The 14,419-nt window shown below is 48.0% G+C and overlaps 1 protein-coding gene across 2 annotated transcripts in view; it reads right to left on the minus strand.

The window, feature by feature from the left end:
- Nucleotides 1–2,216, minus strand: part of STAT6 (signal transducer and activator of transcription 6) — a 16,447-nt gene extending 14,231 nt beyond the window's left edge. For both annotated transcript variants that reach the window (XM_023513602.1, XM_003790548.3), the window contains exon 1: nucleotides 1,956–2,216. The gene's annotated coding sequence lies outside the window, so the exon portion shown is untranslated. The remainder of the gene's footprint in view (nucleotides 1–1,955) is intronic.
- Between the last annotated feature and the right edge of the window lie 12,203 nt (nucleotides 2,217–14,419).

The following is a 14,419-nucleotide window of genomic DNA, read 5'->3' on the forward strand; positions in this document are numbered from 1 at the left end:
AAAAAAAAAAAAAAAAGAAAAAGAAAAACTCACAAGTATCCATGAGACTTGAAAACCACAGGGATAATGAAGATGATAGTAGAGTGACAATTCCTACTATGTATCAAACATTTATTATGTATGAAACATTATATTCATTAGAGCCTCTCAACAATTTTGGAAATACTATATATAATTATCCCCTTTCACAGCTGAAGAAACCAAGGCTTAAGGAGTGTCTCTAACTTTCCCACAGCCACTCAGCAAATGAGTGCAGAAATCAGGCTCTGACTCTGAGTGGGGATTAACCTACACTGCACAGCCAGGGTCCCTTCCAACTGCAAACCTGTCATCCTGAGAGGAGGAGGAGGATGGGAGGAGACTTGGAGGAGAAGAGATGGAGAAAAAGGGAAAGTAGACGAAACTAAGAGGGTGTGATACTGTAGAAAAAGTGGAGCTAGTAAGCTTGAGGAGAAGACGCTAGAAGCAGGGGAGAGGAAGCTGGGGGGGGGGCTAGAAGCCTGGGGGAGAGTGGAGAGGAGGGTGTGAGGAAGCAGGAGCTAGGGTAGCATCCTCATTTCTGGGAGTGCTGTAGGAAGGTGGTGATGGAGAGGATGGGATGGCAACTCCCTAGGTCTTCCCCAAACCCCGTGTGACCTCAAGTCCTCTGGTCACACTTTCAGCCTCTTCAGGACGCCAGGGCTCCCAAAGGGATGGAAACCAGAGGCCCCTTCTCTGGACATTCCTGCTCCAAAACCTGTATGCCTCTCTTTCCTCCAGTCCCTACTCCCTCCAGCTGTTTTCTCTCAAGAGCTGAATCCTCCTCCCTCCTGCTCGGAATTCTCCAATAGGCCTTTCTATAACCACCCCTGGGGAGGGGTACTTTTTGAAGCCACGTTTGGACTGTTTCAGATTCATTCCTGTCCTCTTTCTTCCTCCTTTGTCTCTCAGGATGCATAGACTCCAGACTTTTGACTCTCAATCCCTGGTATATTAGGGATTGGAGTGAGTACCCTTTTCTCTACATCCCCTAATGGAGTGACCAGCCTCCTGGCGCGACCCTGGCTTAAAGTTTCCAATCCTCTCTCTCCCCAGACATCAGGACGCCACATTTCTCCCCACCTTCATCCCATAACAAAGCAGGATCGATTAGCCTGACCAGGACAGGGTCCCTTTAGCCTTCATCCGCGGAAGAGGGCATGAAGGCGGAGTCACGGTGTGCGGGGGGCGGGGCCAGCGTGCCCTCCAAACCGGGAAGGGCAGCCGGACATCCAGGGTCCTCATCTGCCCGCTTGGTGGCCTAAACTTGATTATCTCATTCCTTCTATTCCCTAGTCTTCTGACTACGGGACCACAGGATCAAAAGTCAAAAGAGTTTTCCAAGTTGCCTAATGGGTGTATGTGGCGGCGGAGGCGGGGGAGTGGGCTGCCGAGAGGCGGAGCCAGTTCAGCACGAGGAGGGTTAACTCGGCGCCGCCGGGAAATCTCGGCGTCTACAGCAGCCAAGCGTGGAGCAGTTTTAAGGGGGAAATTCCCCCTCCTCTGGGGCACCATGAGGTCTACATCTGGGGCTTGCGCACCCCCAGCCACACCCTTGAACAGGAACCTTTGTAGGGGAGAGAATGGGGTTCTGACAGGTACCCAGTCCTTCTGGCATCAACCCCCTAGGGAGGGGCAGTCACTCCCACCCCCGAGAGGGCAAGAGGGGCACTCCTCCTCCTTCCCCGGACTTTCCGTGCCCCTGGAGGTGAGGATATAGAAAAGTGACGGGGGGAGGGGAATGCTGAGGCTACAACCACCCCCCATTCCTCCAACATTTCCAAACTGTGAAAACCTAGAGTAATAGCAGCTCCAACGTGAGCTGAGACAACTTCTTGAGGACCATCCACCCAGCCCAGGGGTGGACCTCAGGAGCCCTCCTCTACTCTCCCCCCACTCACAGTCAGAGCGCCCCCTCATCGGTCGCATCCCCTCACCTTGGCAACCTTTTTGCTGTCTTCCTCTCTCAGCGGGCACTGCCAGGCCCCATGAGTCTGTTGCTGTCCAGCGAGTTCAGGGCTGGCCCTGCTAGAACACCTACCCTCCTCCTCCACCACCACCACCAAAAAGAAACAAAAAGGAAGAACACACACACACACACACACACACACAATCTCCTGGCCTTCCTCTTCAGTGTAAGCAGTGGCTGCCCCAGCCCGCTGTTTCCGGCTTCTCCGTCTACCCAGGTCCCTCCCTGGAGCTCTGACGACACAGAGAAGAGAAAGTGGGCTGGAGGAGGAAGAGGAAGAAAGTGGGGTGAACATGTGTACCTCCTTGACTGGGTGGGGGAGCAGGTGGAGGGTCAAGACTGGGGCTCCAGGCCCTGAAGACAAGCTGGAGAAGAGTCTTACCCCTACTTACTCTGGCCCCCTCAAAAGCAATCAACTTTCTCTAGAAAGTCACCTAATGTCAACCAGAGACGTGGTGCCCCAAACTGTCTCATTCTCAAACTTCTGCAGGGCTGGGCATTTGGGCCCACAAGCAGCTAGGGTCCTTTGGGGCCTCAGAGAAAGCAAACCCCTCTGGACTCTGCGCTCCCTCCAGTGGAGGACCCTGAAAAGCAGCTGGGGAGCTCAACAGTGGCTAGAATTCCTAGGTCCCCCTCCCTTCTCGGAACGCCTTAGAGGTCCCGTGACCACTGGTGGGGGGAGGAGAACCCTGGGCTCAGAATTAAGACTCCTAGAGTCCCTCAAAGGGAAGCCTGTCTTTGCCCCCTCCTCACAAGGCACCATCCTCAGACCCTGGTGGGAGTCAGCACGAGCTGGAACTGCTGCCTACAGATTTCCAGGGGACAAGTTTGAATACGAATCTGTTGTGCAGCCTTGGCTAAGGTCCTATCTGTTTCTGGGGTAAACACTGAGACACGCCCAGAAACAAACACACACACGCACAACTTCCCTGGCTAAAAGACTCCGCGCGCGCACACACACGCGCGCGCACACACACACATAGGTGCGGGCACACATGTCAACGCTCAGAGCCACTTGAAATCACAATGCTACACACACATACACACACACACACAGAGCTTGCTTAGCTCCTGAGTCATCATCATAAGTAGTGGATGGTTCTGCAGTTTTTGCTGGGGGAGGAACTGGAAGGACCGGAGGTACTCAGAGACGCCTTCACAGCCCCAAACCTGAGAGCCCCAATGTATGGAAAGAGCGGTGTGTGAAGGGTAGTAGGAGGTGGGAGAAAGTTTCTACTCCCTTCCTCTTTCCATTAACTGGGCTGGGCTGAGGGCCCAAAGCTAGGCCTGTGCTGCCCCCTCGTGCCTGAAATAATTCCCAGCACCCAGCTCCTCCTCCCCTGGTCTCCCCGCCCCGTGTTGTGCAACACCCCCCACCCCACCTCCACCCCCACCCCCGTCTACCTTTGCATGAATGCACGTCTGTGGATCCAGCCAGGCAGCAGAGGGTAGGAACCAAGGGCGGAAGACAGCAGTCAGGAGCTTGGGCTCAGGCTGCTTGGATTAAAATCCTGCTAATTTTTTTTTTTTTTTGGTAGAGACAGAGTCTCACTTTATCGCCCTTGGTAGTAGAGTGCCGTGGTGTCACACAGCTCACAACAACCTCCAACTCCTGGGCTTAGGCGATTCTCTTGCCTCAGCCTCTGGAGTAGCTGGGACCACAGGTACCGGCTACAACGCCCAGCTATTTTTTTGTTGTTGCAGTTTGGCCAGGGCCTGGTTTGAACCCGCCACCCTTGGTATATGGGGCTGGCACCCTAGGCACTGAGCCACAGGTGCCGCCCCAAATCCTGCTAATATTGCTAACAGCACAACTCTGGGCAATTTGCTGTGTGGTTTAGCCTTGTCACCTGTAAAATGGAGCAAGTAAGAATCTTAATCCACAGTGTTGTGAGAACGAAATGGGATAATACATGTGAAAGCTTAGCACGGTGCCTGGCACTGTTTTTATGGTCCAGAATAAACAAGGTGTGAGGAAATCAGAGGGGTCTCCATCCTACATATAGGTCCCCAGACACACACCTCAGCTTGGGGGGGTATTATTATTGCTAAAAAGACAGAGTCATTAAAGATGTGTGTGTTTACGTGTTGATTGTCGCAGTGGGTTGAAGAGGAGGGAGTACAGAGTCCAGGGTGGAGATGGCAGGCAAGGAGTCTGTCTTTTAGCTTGTATAGCAATCAATGTGAGGATGGAGGTGAGGTATGTTCATACATGTGCTCACAATACGTGTACTTTGTATAGGCTCCCAGGGGTCCGCTCTGCCTGTGACATCCATAGATAGCAGCTGAAGCCAGGCTTCACCAGATATCTAAGGGTCTCAGGAGATCCAGGTATCTGAAGACTTGGGCAGGAGACGGGGAAAGTAAATGTAGTCACCTTGGCTCCTTTTAGTGGGTAGGACGATGAACAGCAACTGGTAGATAAATAATATTTATTGTCTTCCTTTCTTATTGATTGTACCAATTGGGATACTTATGTCATGAAAAGAACCCAGAATTTAGAGACAAATTTGAATATGTGTCTACCCCTTAAATGGGGACAGTAGTTATTCCTGCTTCAGCAGTGTCTAGACTAAGATAAAGCTCCTCAGGCACAAAATTTCGGGAGGTTCTCATCTTTCGATTGTGCACTTGCAGAGTTTCCAGACCTTCAGTGATGACATCCCCACCTGCATGACTCTGAGAATGAGTACCTTGTTGCATCACCCTCCTCTGGGCCCTGCCGTCCCACTCAGGGGCTATGAAGATTACATGAGAGAAAGCATAGAAAAAGGGCTGGATGTGGTGGCTCACACCTGTAGTCCTAGCACTCTGGAAGGCTGAGGCAGGAGGATCTCTTGAGCTCAGAAGTTTGAGACCAGCCTGAGCAAGTACAAGACTCCATCTCCACTAAAAATAGAAAAATTAGCTGGGTATGGTGGTGGGTGCCGGTAGTCCCAGCTAATCTTTTGAACCCAGAAGTTTGAGGTTGTGGTGAGCTAGGTTGACATACAGCACTGTAGCCTGGGCAACAGAGTAAGGTGCTGTTTAAAAAAAAAAAAAAAAAGCATAGAGGGCCGTGCCTGTGGCTCAAGGAGTAGAGTGCCAGCCCCATATACAGGAGGTGGTGGATTCAAACCTGGCCCCCTGGCCAAAAACCTGCAAAAACAAAGAAAAAAAAAACACAGAGAAAAAGAACTTTCTGATCTGTGAACTGCAGGTAGCACCCCAATGGTGAGTCACAAAATCAGTTTGTTATTTGTTTTCTAGGGCTGCTATAACAAAAGTACCACAGACTAAGTGGCTTAACCAACAGAAATTTGACTCACAATGCTGGAGGCTAGCAGTCTAAGATCCAGGTCTTAGTAGGGTTGAGTGCCATGACATTACAGCTCACAGCAACCTCCAACTCTTGGGCTCAAGCGAGTCTCCTGCCTCAGCCTCCCAAGTAGCTGGGACCACAGGCGCCCGCCACAACGCCCGGCTATTTTTTTTTTTTTTGATTGCAGCCGTCATTGTTGTTTTGGTGGGCCTGGGCTGGATTTGAACCCACCCCCTTAGGTGTATGTGGCTGGCGCCTTAGCCATTTGAGCCACAGGCGCTGGGCTGGGTCAAGCAATCTTCTTGCCTCACCTTCCCGAGTAGCTGGGACTATAGGCACCCACCACCATGCCTGACTAGTTTTTCCATTTTTAGTAGAGATGGGGTCTCACTCTTGCTTAGGCTGGTCTCAAACTCTTGAGCTCAAGCAATCCACCTGCCTAGACCTCCCAGAGTGCTAGGATTACAGGCATGAGCCACCTCGCCAGGCCTATGTATGAATTTTAGAGGGATACAATTAAGTTCATAATAATATCTTGACCATTACTTTTAAAAAATAGAATAGGAAATATCGGAGGCATCATTCAAATTAAGGATGAGTACTGTTTAATGAACTCTTTATTTCAGCTTTTGTATATATCTAAATTCTAGGTCTTAGAAGACATTGTTTTGGAGCGGTGCCTATGGCTCAAAGGATTAGGGCGTCGGCCTCATATGCTGGAAGTGGTGGATTCAAACCCAGCCCCGGCCAAAAACAGCAAAAAAAAAAAAAAGAAAGAAAGAAAGAAAGAAAACATTGTTTTGTCCAGGCACAGTGCTCATGCCTATAATCCTAGCACTTGGTAGGCCAAGGCGGGTGGATTGCCTGAGCTCATGGGTTCGAGACCAGCCTGAGCCAGAGCGAGACCTCATCCATCTCTAAATAATAGCTAGGTGCTGTGGCAGGTGCCTATAGTTCCAGCTACCTGTGAGGCTGAGGCAACAGTATCACTTGAGCCCAAGAGTTTGAGTTTGCTATGAGCTATGATGCCACAGCACTCTCCCTGGGGCGACAAAGCAAGACTTTGTCTCAAAAAAAAAAAAAAGAAAAGAAAAGAAAATGTTTTTAGTGCAGGTATATTCAAAAAACAAAGCACCATTTTATTTATTTATTTATTTATTTATTTATTTATTTTAGGGACAGAGTCTTACTTTGTCACCCTTGGTAGATTGCTGTGGTGTCACAGCTCACAGCAACAATGACGGCTGCAACCAAAAATAGCCAGGCGTTGTGGCAGTCGCCTGTGGTCCCAGCTACTTGGGAGGTGAAGGCAGAAGACTCAGTTGAACCCAGGAGTTAGAGGTTGTTGTGAGCTGTGATGCCATAGCACTCTACCCATGGGGATAGCTTGAGGCTCTATCTCAAAAAAAAAAAAGAACATAAGCTTGAGGAGGGTGAGGACTCATACCATATAGACTGCTCTATAGCAGCAAGATAAGACATGTACATTCTTGGTAGTACAAACAAAAAGGGCCACCATTTACGGAGTATTTCCTATGTGCTGGGTTAAACGTTTTACACACACTCTATCATATAAGGACTAAATTTTGCAATGGGTTGATTGCTGGAGCTCAGTACATTTCACAGTCAAGACAGTTCAAGAGCACTGGGCATGGCCAGGGATTTGTGGATGGTTGAGGAGTGGGAGGTCACAGAAGAAGAGGGACTCTAGCCAACTCTGTCTCCAAGGTCCTTCATACCAATATAACACTTAGATTAGATTAGATTAGAGGAAACCGAGGCCATCAGTTGTATACTCCCCAATGTCCTATCTGCTCCCCACCAACAGACATAGGCATCAGCACCTGCAGGCTTAGAGTAAAAGGTGTCTCTGTCTCTGCCTGTGCCCAAGGTATGTTGCTCCATCTATGCTCAGGGGCCCTCCCTTCTGCCCCTTCAGGCACTTGTTCTGTTCTTTACCTCTTCCATCTCTCAAATCACTAACCTCTTGCTCTCGAACTATTACAGCTCTGCACTCTCTCAACATGTAAATGTTTGAATCCCTCCAACCTGTCCTAGAACTCTAGGAGGATGGATTGCCTGAGCTCAGGAGTTTAAGACCAACCTGAGCAAGAGTGAGACCCATCTTTACTAAAAATAGAAAAACAGGCAGCACCTGTAGCTCAGTGTATAGGGTGCTAGCTACATACGCTGGGGCTGGCAGGTTCGAACCTGGCCTGGTCCAGCTAAAAAACAACAAGGACAACTGCAACAACAACGACAACAAAAAATAGCCAGGCATTGTGGTGGGTGCCTATAGTCCCAGGTACTTGGGAGGCTACAGCAAGAGAATCACTTAAGCCTAAGAGTTTGAGGTTACTGTGAGCTGTGACACCACAGCACTCTACCCAGGGTGACAGCTTGAGACTCTGTCTAAAAAATAAATACATACATAAATAAATAAAAATAGAAAAACTTTGCCAGGTGTTATGGTGGAAGGGGAGGGAAAGGGGATCACCTGAGAGCAAAAGTTTGAGGTTGCTGTGAGCTAGGACTTCATAGCACGCTACCCAGGACACAGAAAGACAGAAAAACTCTGTCTAAAAAAAAAGGTAACATTGGGCAGCGCCTGTGGCTTAAAGGGGTAGGACGCTGGCCCCATATGCTGGAGGTGGTGGGTTCAAACCCAGCCCTGGCTAAAAAAAAAAAAAGATAACATCAAAAGATACCCAACATCTATGTCCAGTTAATTCAACAAACATTTGTTGAGTTTCTGTCCTCAGGCACTTAAGCTAAGGTGGAGTCAGACTAATTAACAAATGATAAAACTACAGCACAGTCAGGGATGCAATTCCAGTGAGCCTAGGATGCCATGGGAACACACAGGACGGGCATCTAAACTAGGGAGGGACTAAGGGAGATCACGGAGGGCTTCCTGGAGGAGGTGTTGCCTAAATTAATTTTTTTTTTTTGAGACAGAGTTCTCTTGCCTCAGCCTCCAGAGTTGCTGGGACTACAGGCGCCTGCCACAATGCCCAGCTATTTTTAGAAGTGGGGTCTTGCTCTTGCTCAGGCTGTTCTCAAACTCATGAGCTGAGGCAATCCACCCACCTCAGCCTCCCAGAGTTCTAGGATTACAGGCGTGAGCCACCATGTCCAGTCCCTGAAATGAATCTTGAAGAAAGATAGAAGTTATTTAAGCAAAGATCAAGGAGCGAATTAAACCAGGAAGAAGATATAGCACATGCAAGGGCATGGATACCTGTGGGGACACGGAATCTTCTGGGAATGGGTAGTAGTTGGCAATGCAGAACATTGGAAGATTTAGGCAGGTGAATAATATGATGAGATTTAGTAGAGAGATCACCCGCATTGCAGTGTGGATGGGTGGACTTAAAGGGTAAATCTGAAGCGGGGAGATCAACTCAAAATGTTAATAACAACAGGGAAGGAGGTGGCACCCACTGCTCAGCTGGCAGGGCGCTGGCCACATAAACCTAGGGTGACGGGTTTGAATCCAGCCTGGGCCTAATAAGCAACAATAACAACTGCAACCAAAAATAGCTGTGGCGGGCACCTGTAGTCCCAGCTGCTTGGGAGGCTGAGGCAAGAGAATCACTTGGGCCTAGGAGTTTGAAGTTGCTGTGAGCTATGACACCACGGTACTCTACCCAGGGCATCAACTTGAGACTGTCTCAAAAAAAAGAAAAGAAAAGAAAGAAAAAGGAAAAAGACAGGGAAGGAGACCATGTAGTTGAAGAGCAGAGGTGAAGCACTGTGAAATGGAGGCTGGTTAGGAAGACAAGTGAAGACACAGGGGCCATTTGAGATGGAAAGAACGGAGTCAAGGAACTGGAAATCTCAACAGACCTAAAGGGCAGACTTCCTGGGAACAAGGGAAAGAGCAAGCTGGAGGGCTTGGATGCTGTGGTCAGAGACTAGGGGGTGAGATTTCAGTCCAGCTGTCCCGGAAGGTATGGTACAGCTTGTGCTATGGGAGTGAGTGGCTGTGGCAACATGGAGGTGAGTCATAAGGTGAGGAGGGCAAGGAACAAAGAGGCCAGGGTGCTGACTGGTCTACCTTCGTGAACACTGAAGCCATTTGGGTTTGCGGAAGACCTGATGTGGACGGGAAGACAATGAGTCAGCTACTGAAGTCTTGGCCAAGTGACTGGGACATCAGTGGGTGATGACAAAAATAGTAACATTTAGTGAGGCTTTATGTGTTACTTCAATTCCTACTTAAAAATCAAAGCACTGTGCTTTTTTTTTTTTCTTTTTTGAGACACTGTGTCACCCTCGGTAGCGTGCCATAGCGTCACAGCTCACAGCAACCTCAAACTCCTGGGCTTAAGTGATTCTCTTCTCTCAGCCTCCCAAGTAGCTGGGACTATAAGGCACCAGCCACAGTGCATGGCTAATTTTTTGTTGAAGTTGTCATTGTTGTTTAGCAGGGCTGGGTTCTAAACCACTAGCCTCAGTGTATGTGGCTGGCGCCCTAACCACTGAGCTATGGGCACCGAGCCAGCACTGTGCATTTTATTTTACACTAATACTGTGAGATAGAACTATATGCCCTATATAGTAGCCACTAACTACATGTAACTGTTTAATTTTAGTTTAAAAATTTAATTCTTTAGATGCACTAGCCATATGTCAAGTGCTCAATAGCCACATGTGACTGGTGGGTACTATATTAGCACAGACGTTTCAATCATGTGGAAAATTCTATGGAATAGTGCTGATAGCCTTCATTCTACAGATGAGGAAACTGTGGCATGGATAGTTTAACTAACTTGCCTGAGGCCAAAGTGAGAGTTGGAATGAGATCTGGCACCAGCACTGTTGCCCATAGGCAGTACTACAACTCTCGATGGAAGGTGAAATAGCTGGCCCTTAAAGGAAGAGGACTTTTGAAAGCACGAGTAGTGAGAATAAGATGGAGTCAGTCAGGCTAGGGCAGACATGATACAGCTGGTCTGGTTTTAGGTCCTACGTGACCTTCACCTCCTATCTCTCATTCTTGCTGTTTGGTAAATTTAACTCCCACCCTAAGGATGCCCATGTTGAGTAGTTTAGGAATTAACTTTTGACTCAGAAATGTTGTAGTAGATTGTCAGTGAGTTGGGCTGATTACTATTTAAAATAAGGGTTATCGTGGTCTTTACTATGAAGCACTATGTATAGACTGTAATTTATAGAAATGGAAAAACAGAACAGTTTCAGAGAGGCTACTCTTACTGTTCTTCAGAATCGCTGGCCTTCTGACCAATAAAATTTGGTGGACCTATCCCTGTCTCTGTATATTGGCTGACAGTGACAGGCCACTGGACCCTCTTCGTCCGTTTACACTTTTATATGACTCTTATGGCACGCACTGTGGCACCTTCTCAGCAGCCAAGTTCGTCCTTGCTAGCAAAGTCTGGGTTTGTATAGGTATTCAGTAGGTGTATTGGTATAGCCCAGCACAGTCTTGTCTTGTCTTATCTTTTCTTTTTTTGAAACAGAGTCTTATTCTGGGTAGAGTGCCCCGGTGTCATACCTTAAATTCCTGGGCTTAAGTGATCCTCTTGTCTCAGCCTCCTGAGTAAGCTGAGTCTACAGGCACCTGCCACAATGCCAAGCTAGATTTTCTACTTTTAGTAGAGACAGGGGCTCACTCTTGCTCAGGCTGGTCTCGAACTCCTGAGTTCAAGTAATCCACCCTAGTCTCCCAGAGTGCTAGCCTTACAGGCGTGAGCCACTGAGCCCAGCATGTATCATAGTATTTTCATTTCCCTGGCCAGTGATCCAGTCCTGGCCAGCAAGACTTGGGGAGCTATTGGGAGAGGCTCTTTCTTCAGTGCCATTTCCACTTGTGAGAATTGGAATGGCTGCAACCATGTTGCAATTGTGAGGGGAGATACCAACCACTGAGGGTAGAGTATCAGTGTGAAGAGGTGGGAAACCCTCCATGAATCAATCAATGAGTCCTGGATCTGCTCTAGAGCTCCTCATTGTTTGGTTTACTTTAACTGGGTCTTCTGGTACTTGGCACTTAATGCACCCCTAACAGAGACCCTGGTGAAGCCATGATGACTGTAGGAGATGGACAACCCCAGAGTGGGGTGCCTGCCTGTGCTCCCCAAACCACCTGTCTAGTGCACTTGAAAGAACAAGTGAAAAGTCATTAAAGGAAGAGGTCCTAAGGGAACAGCCATATTTCAGACAAGCAAAGAGGGGCAGGGGAAACGTGAGCTGAATGTGGCCCAGGGCTTACTGCGAGGAGCGTGTGGAGAGCATTGCAAGAGTGGTTAGGAAGAGGAAGCACTGGATTTAGTGGAGAAGGGTAGACGCCCATCATGGTCTGCCAAGGACGACAGGATGTGAGCAATGGTGGAGTCAGCTGATCTTCAAACAGAGCCCTCGGGCTGTCAGAGGCTTACAGTGGCCAACAGACCTTCATCTCCCAGGACAAGTAGCAGCCCTGGTGGGTGGGAAAGTCAAGCATCTTTGGATGGAGCCAGCTGTGGTCAGAATTGAGCCTCTGTTAAGGAAATTCCAGCCCTCTAATTATTGTCTTGCCTTTCTCTCTCTCCCTCTGTGCAGCTGAGCTTCTTGGGAAAGTTCTTCATATTCACTGTCTTCCCTTCTTCACATCTTCATTACACTGCCCGCTGGCTGCTCTCCCCACTAATCCAATGAAACTCTTCTAGCCTATATCACATGTGCCCACCTAAGTGCCATGAACAAGGACATGTCCTGTCCTCATCTTGCTGGACCTTTTGGCAGCACTCAACTCAGCCATTCTTGAGCAAGCTCTCCCCATTTGGTCTTTGTGGTTCTCTTTCTCAGCCATTACCCTTCCCCAAGAGTGAGCTATTGTTCTGATTGTTTTTTAGAGACAGAGTCTCACTTTATTGCCCTCAGTAGAGAGTGCTGTGGTGTCACAAAGCTCACAGCAACCTCCAACTCCTGGGCTTAGACAATTCTCTTGTCTCAGCCTCCCGAGTAGCCTGGACTACACGCGCCCGCCACAACGCCCGGCTAATTTTTTTCTTTTTTTTTAGAGACAGAGTCTCACTTTGTCACCCTCGTGCTGTGGCATCACAGCTCACAGCAACCTCCAGCTCTTGGGCTTAGGAGATTCTGTTGCCTCAGCCTCCCGAGTAGCTGGGACTACAGGTGCCTGCCATACGGCGGCTATTTTTTTGTTGCAGTTTGGCCAGGGCTGCGTTTAAACCCGCCACCCTTGGTACATGAGTCTGGCACCCTACTCACTGAGCCACAGGGGCCACCCTCTGATTTTTTTTTATATATAAATGAAGTAATGGGATATACTTTTATGTCTGGCTTCTTTTGCTCAAGGTATTTTGAGATTCATCTGTGCTATTGTGTGTATCCACAGTTTGCTCATTTTTACTGCTGAATAGTATCCCATTGTACAGATATACTACAGTTTATCCTTTATTTAAAATAATGATGGACAATCCCCGGGCACGGTGGCTCACGTTTGTAATCTTAGCACTCTGGGAGGCCAAGGTGGGTGGATTGCCCTGAGCTCACAGGTTTGAGACCAGCCTGAGCACGAAGGAGACCCTGTCTCTAAAAGTAGCCAGGCGTTGTAGCAGGTTCCCGTAGTCCCAGCTACTCAGGAGGCTGAGGTAAGAGAATCGCTTGAGCCCTAAAGTTTGAGGTTGCGGTAAGCTGTGACGCCACAGCACTCCACTGAGGGTGACAAAATGAGACTGTCTTGAAATATAAAATAAAACAAAATAAAGATGAACAGCTAGGCTATAGCCAGTTTTTGGCTATCATGAAGAAAATAGCTATGAACATTGTATGTTGAAGTCTGTGTGTGAACAAATGCTCTCATTTCTCTTGGATAAATAACTAGGAGTGTAACTGCTGAGTCACAGAGTAGGTGTATGCTTAGTTTTATGAGAAACTGCTACACATTGTTCCAAATTGATAATGCTTTTTATATTCCCACCAATGAGGTATGAGGGCTCCAGTTGCTCTGTGTTCCCACTAACATTTGGTATTTTCAGTTTTTAAAAATTTAATAACTTTAGGGTATGGAGAGGTATCATATTGTGGGGGGGTTGCTGCTGTTCTTTAATTTTTCTTTCTTTTTTTTTTTTTTTGTAGAGACTGAGTCTCACTTTCTCGCCCTTGGTAGAGTGCTGTGGCATCGCAGCTCACAGCAACCTCCAGCTATTGGGTGTAGGTGATTCTCTTGCCTCAGCCTTCCGAGTAGCTAGGACTACAGGCGCCCACCACAATGCTGGGCTATTTTTAGTTGCAGTTTGGCCGGGGCTGGGTTTGAATCCACCACTCTCAGTATATGTGGCTAGCACCCTACCCAATGAACCACAGGCACCGCCCCCATATTGTGGTTTTAATCTACATTTTTTTGTTGTTTGTTTTTGAGACAGATTCTCACTTTGTCACCCTGGGTAGAGTGCCATTGCGTCATAGCTAATAGCAAACTCAAACTCTTGGGCTCAAGCTATTTTCTTGCCCCAGCCTCCCGAGTAGCTGGAACTCCAGGCGCCTGCCACAATGCCTGGCTATTTTGGAGACAAGGTCTCACTCTGGCTCAGGTTTGTCTCAAACCTGTGAGCTCAGGCAATATTCCCACCTGGGCCTCTTAAGTGCTAGGATTACAGGCATGAGCCACTGCACCTGGCTAATCTGCATTTTCTTAATGACTAAAGATGCTGATGTTTCATGTGCTTATTGGTCATTTATTGGGTTATCTTTTTATTACTAAATTATGGGAAATTTTAATTACACACCATTGTCCCTTCTCAGGTCAATGCCAATATTTGGCATACTTATTCATTTTCTGATTGATATCTTTTTTTTTTTTTTTTTGAGACAAGGTATCTTGTTCTGTTGCCCAGACTAGAGTTCAATAGAGTGATCACAGCTCACGGTAACCTCAAACTCCTGGGTTCAAGTGATCCTCCTGGTTCAGCTTCCCAAGTAGCTAGGACTACAGGTATGCAGTACCATGCCCAGGTGATTTTTAACTTTTTTATATAGATGGGGGTCTCACTATGTTGCTCAGGATGGTCTCAAATTCCTAGGCTCAAGTGATCCTCCTTCCTTGCCCTCCCAAGGTACTGAGATTATAGGGATGAGCCACTGTGCCTGGCCAATGATTT

Source organism: Otolemur garnettii, unplaced genomic scaffold, assembly GCF_000181295.1.
Source record: "Otolemur garnettii isolate 467f Iridium unplaced genomic scaffold, OtoGar3 scaffold00043, whole genome shotgun sequence".
Classification (NCBI taxonomy): domain Eukaryota; kingdom Metazoa; phylum Chordata; class Mammalia; order Primates; family Galagidae; genus Otolemur; species Otolemur garnettii.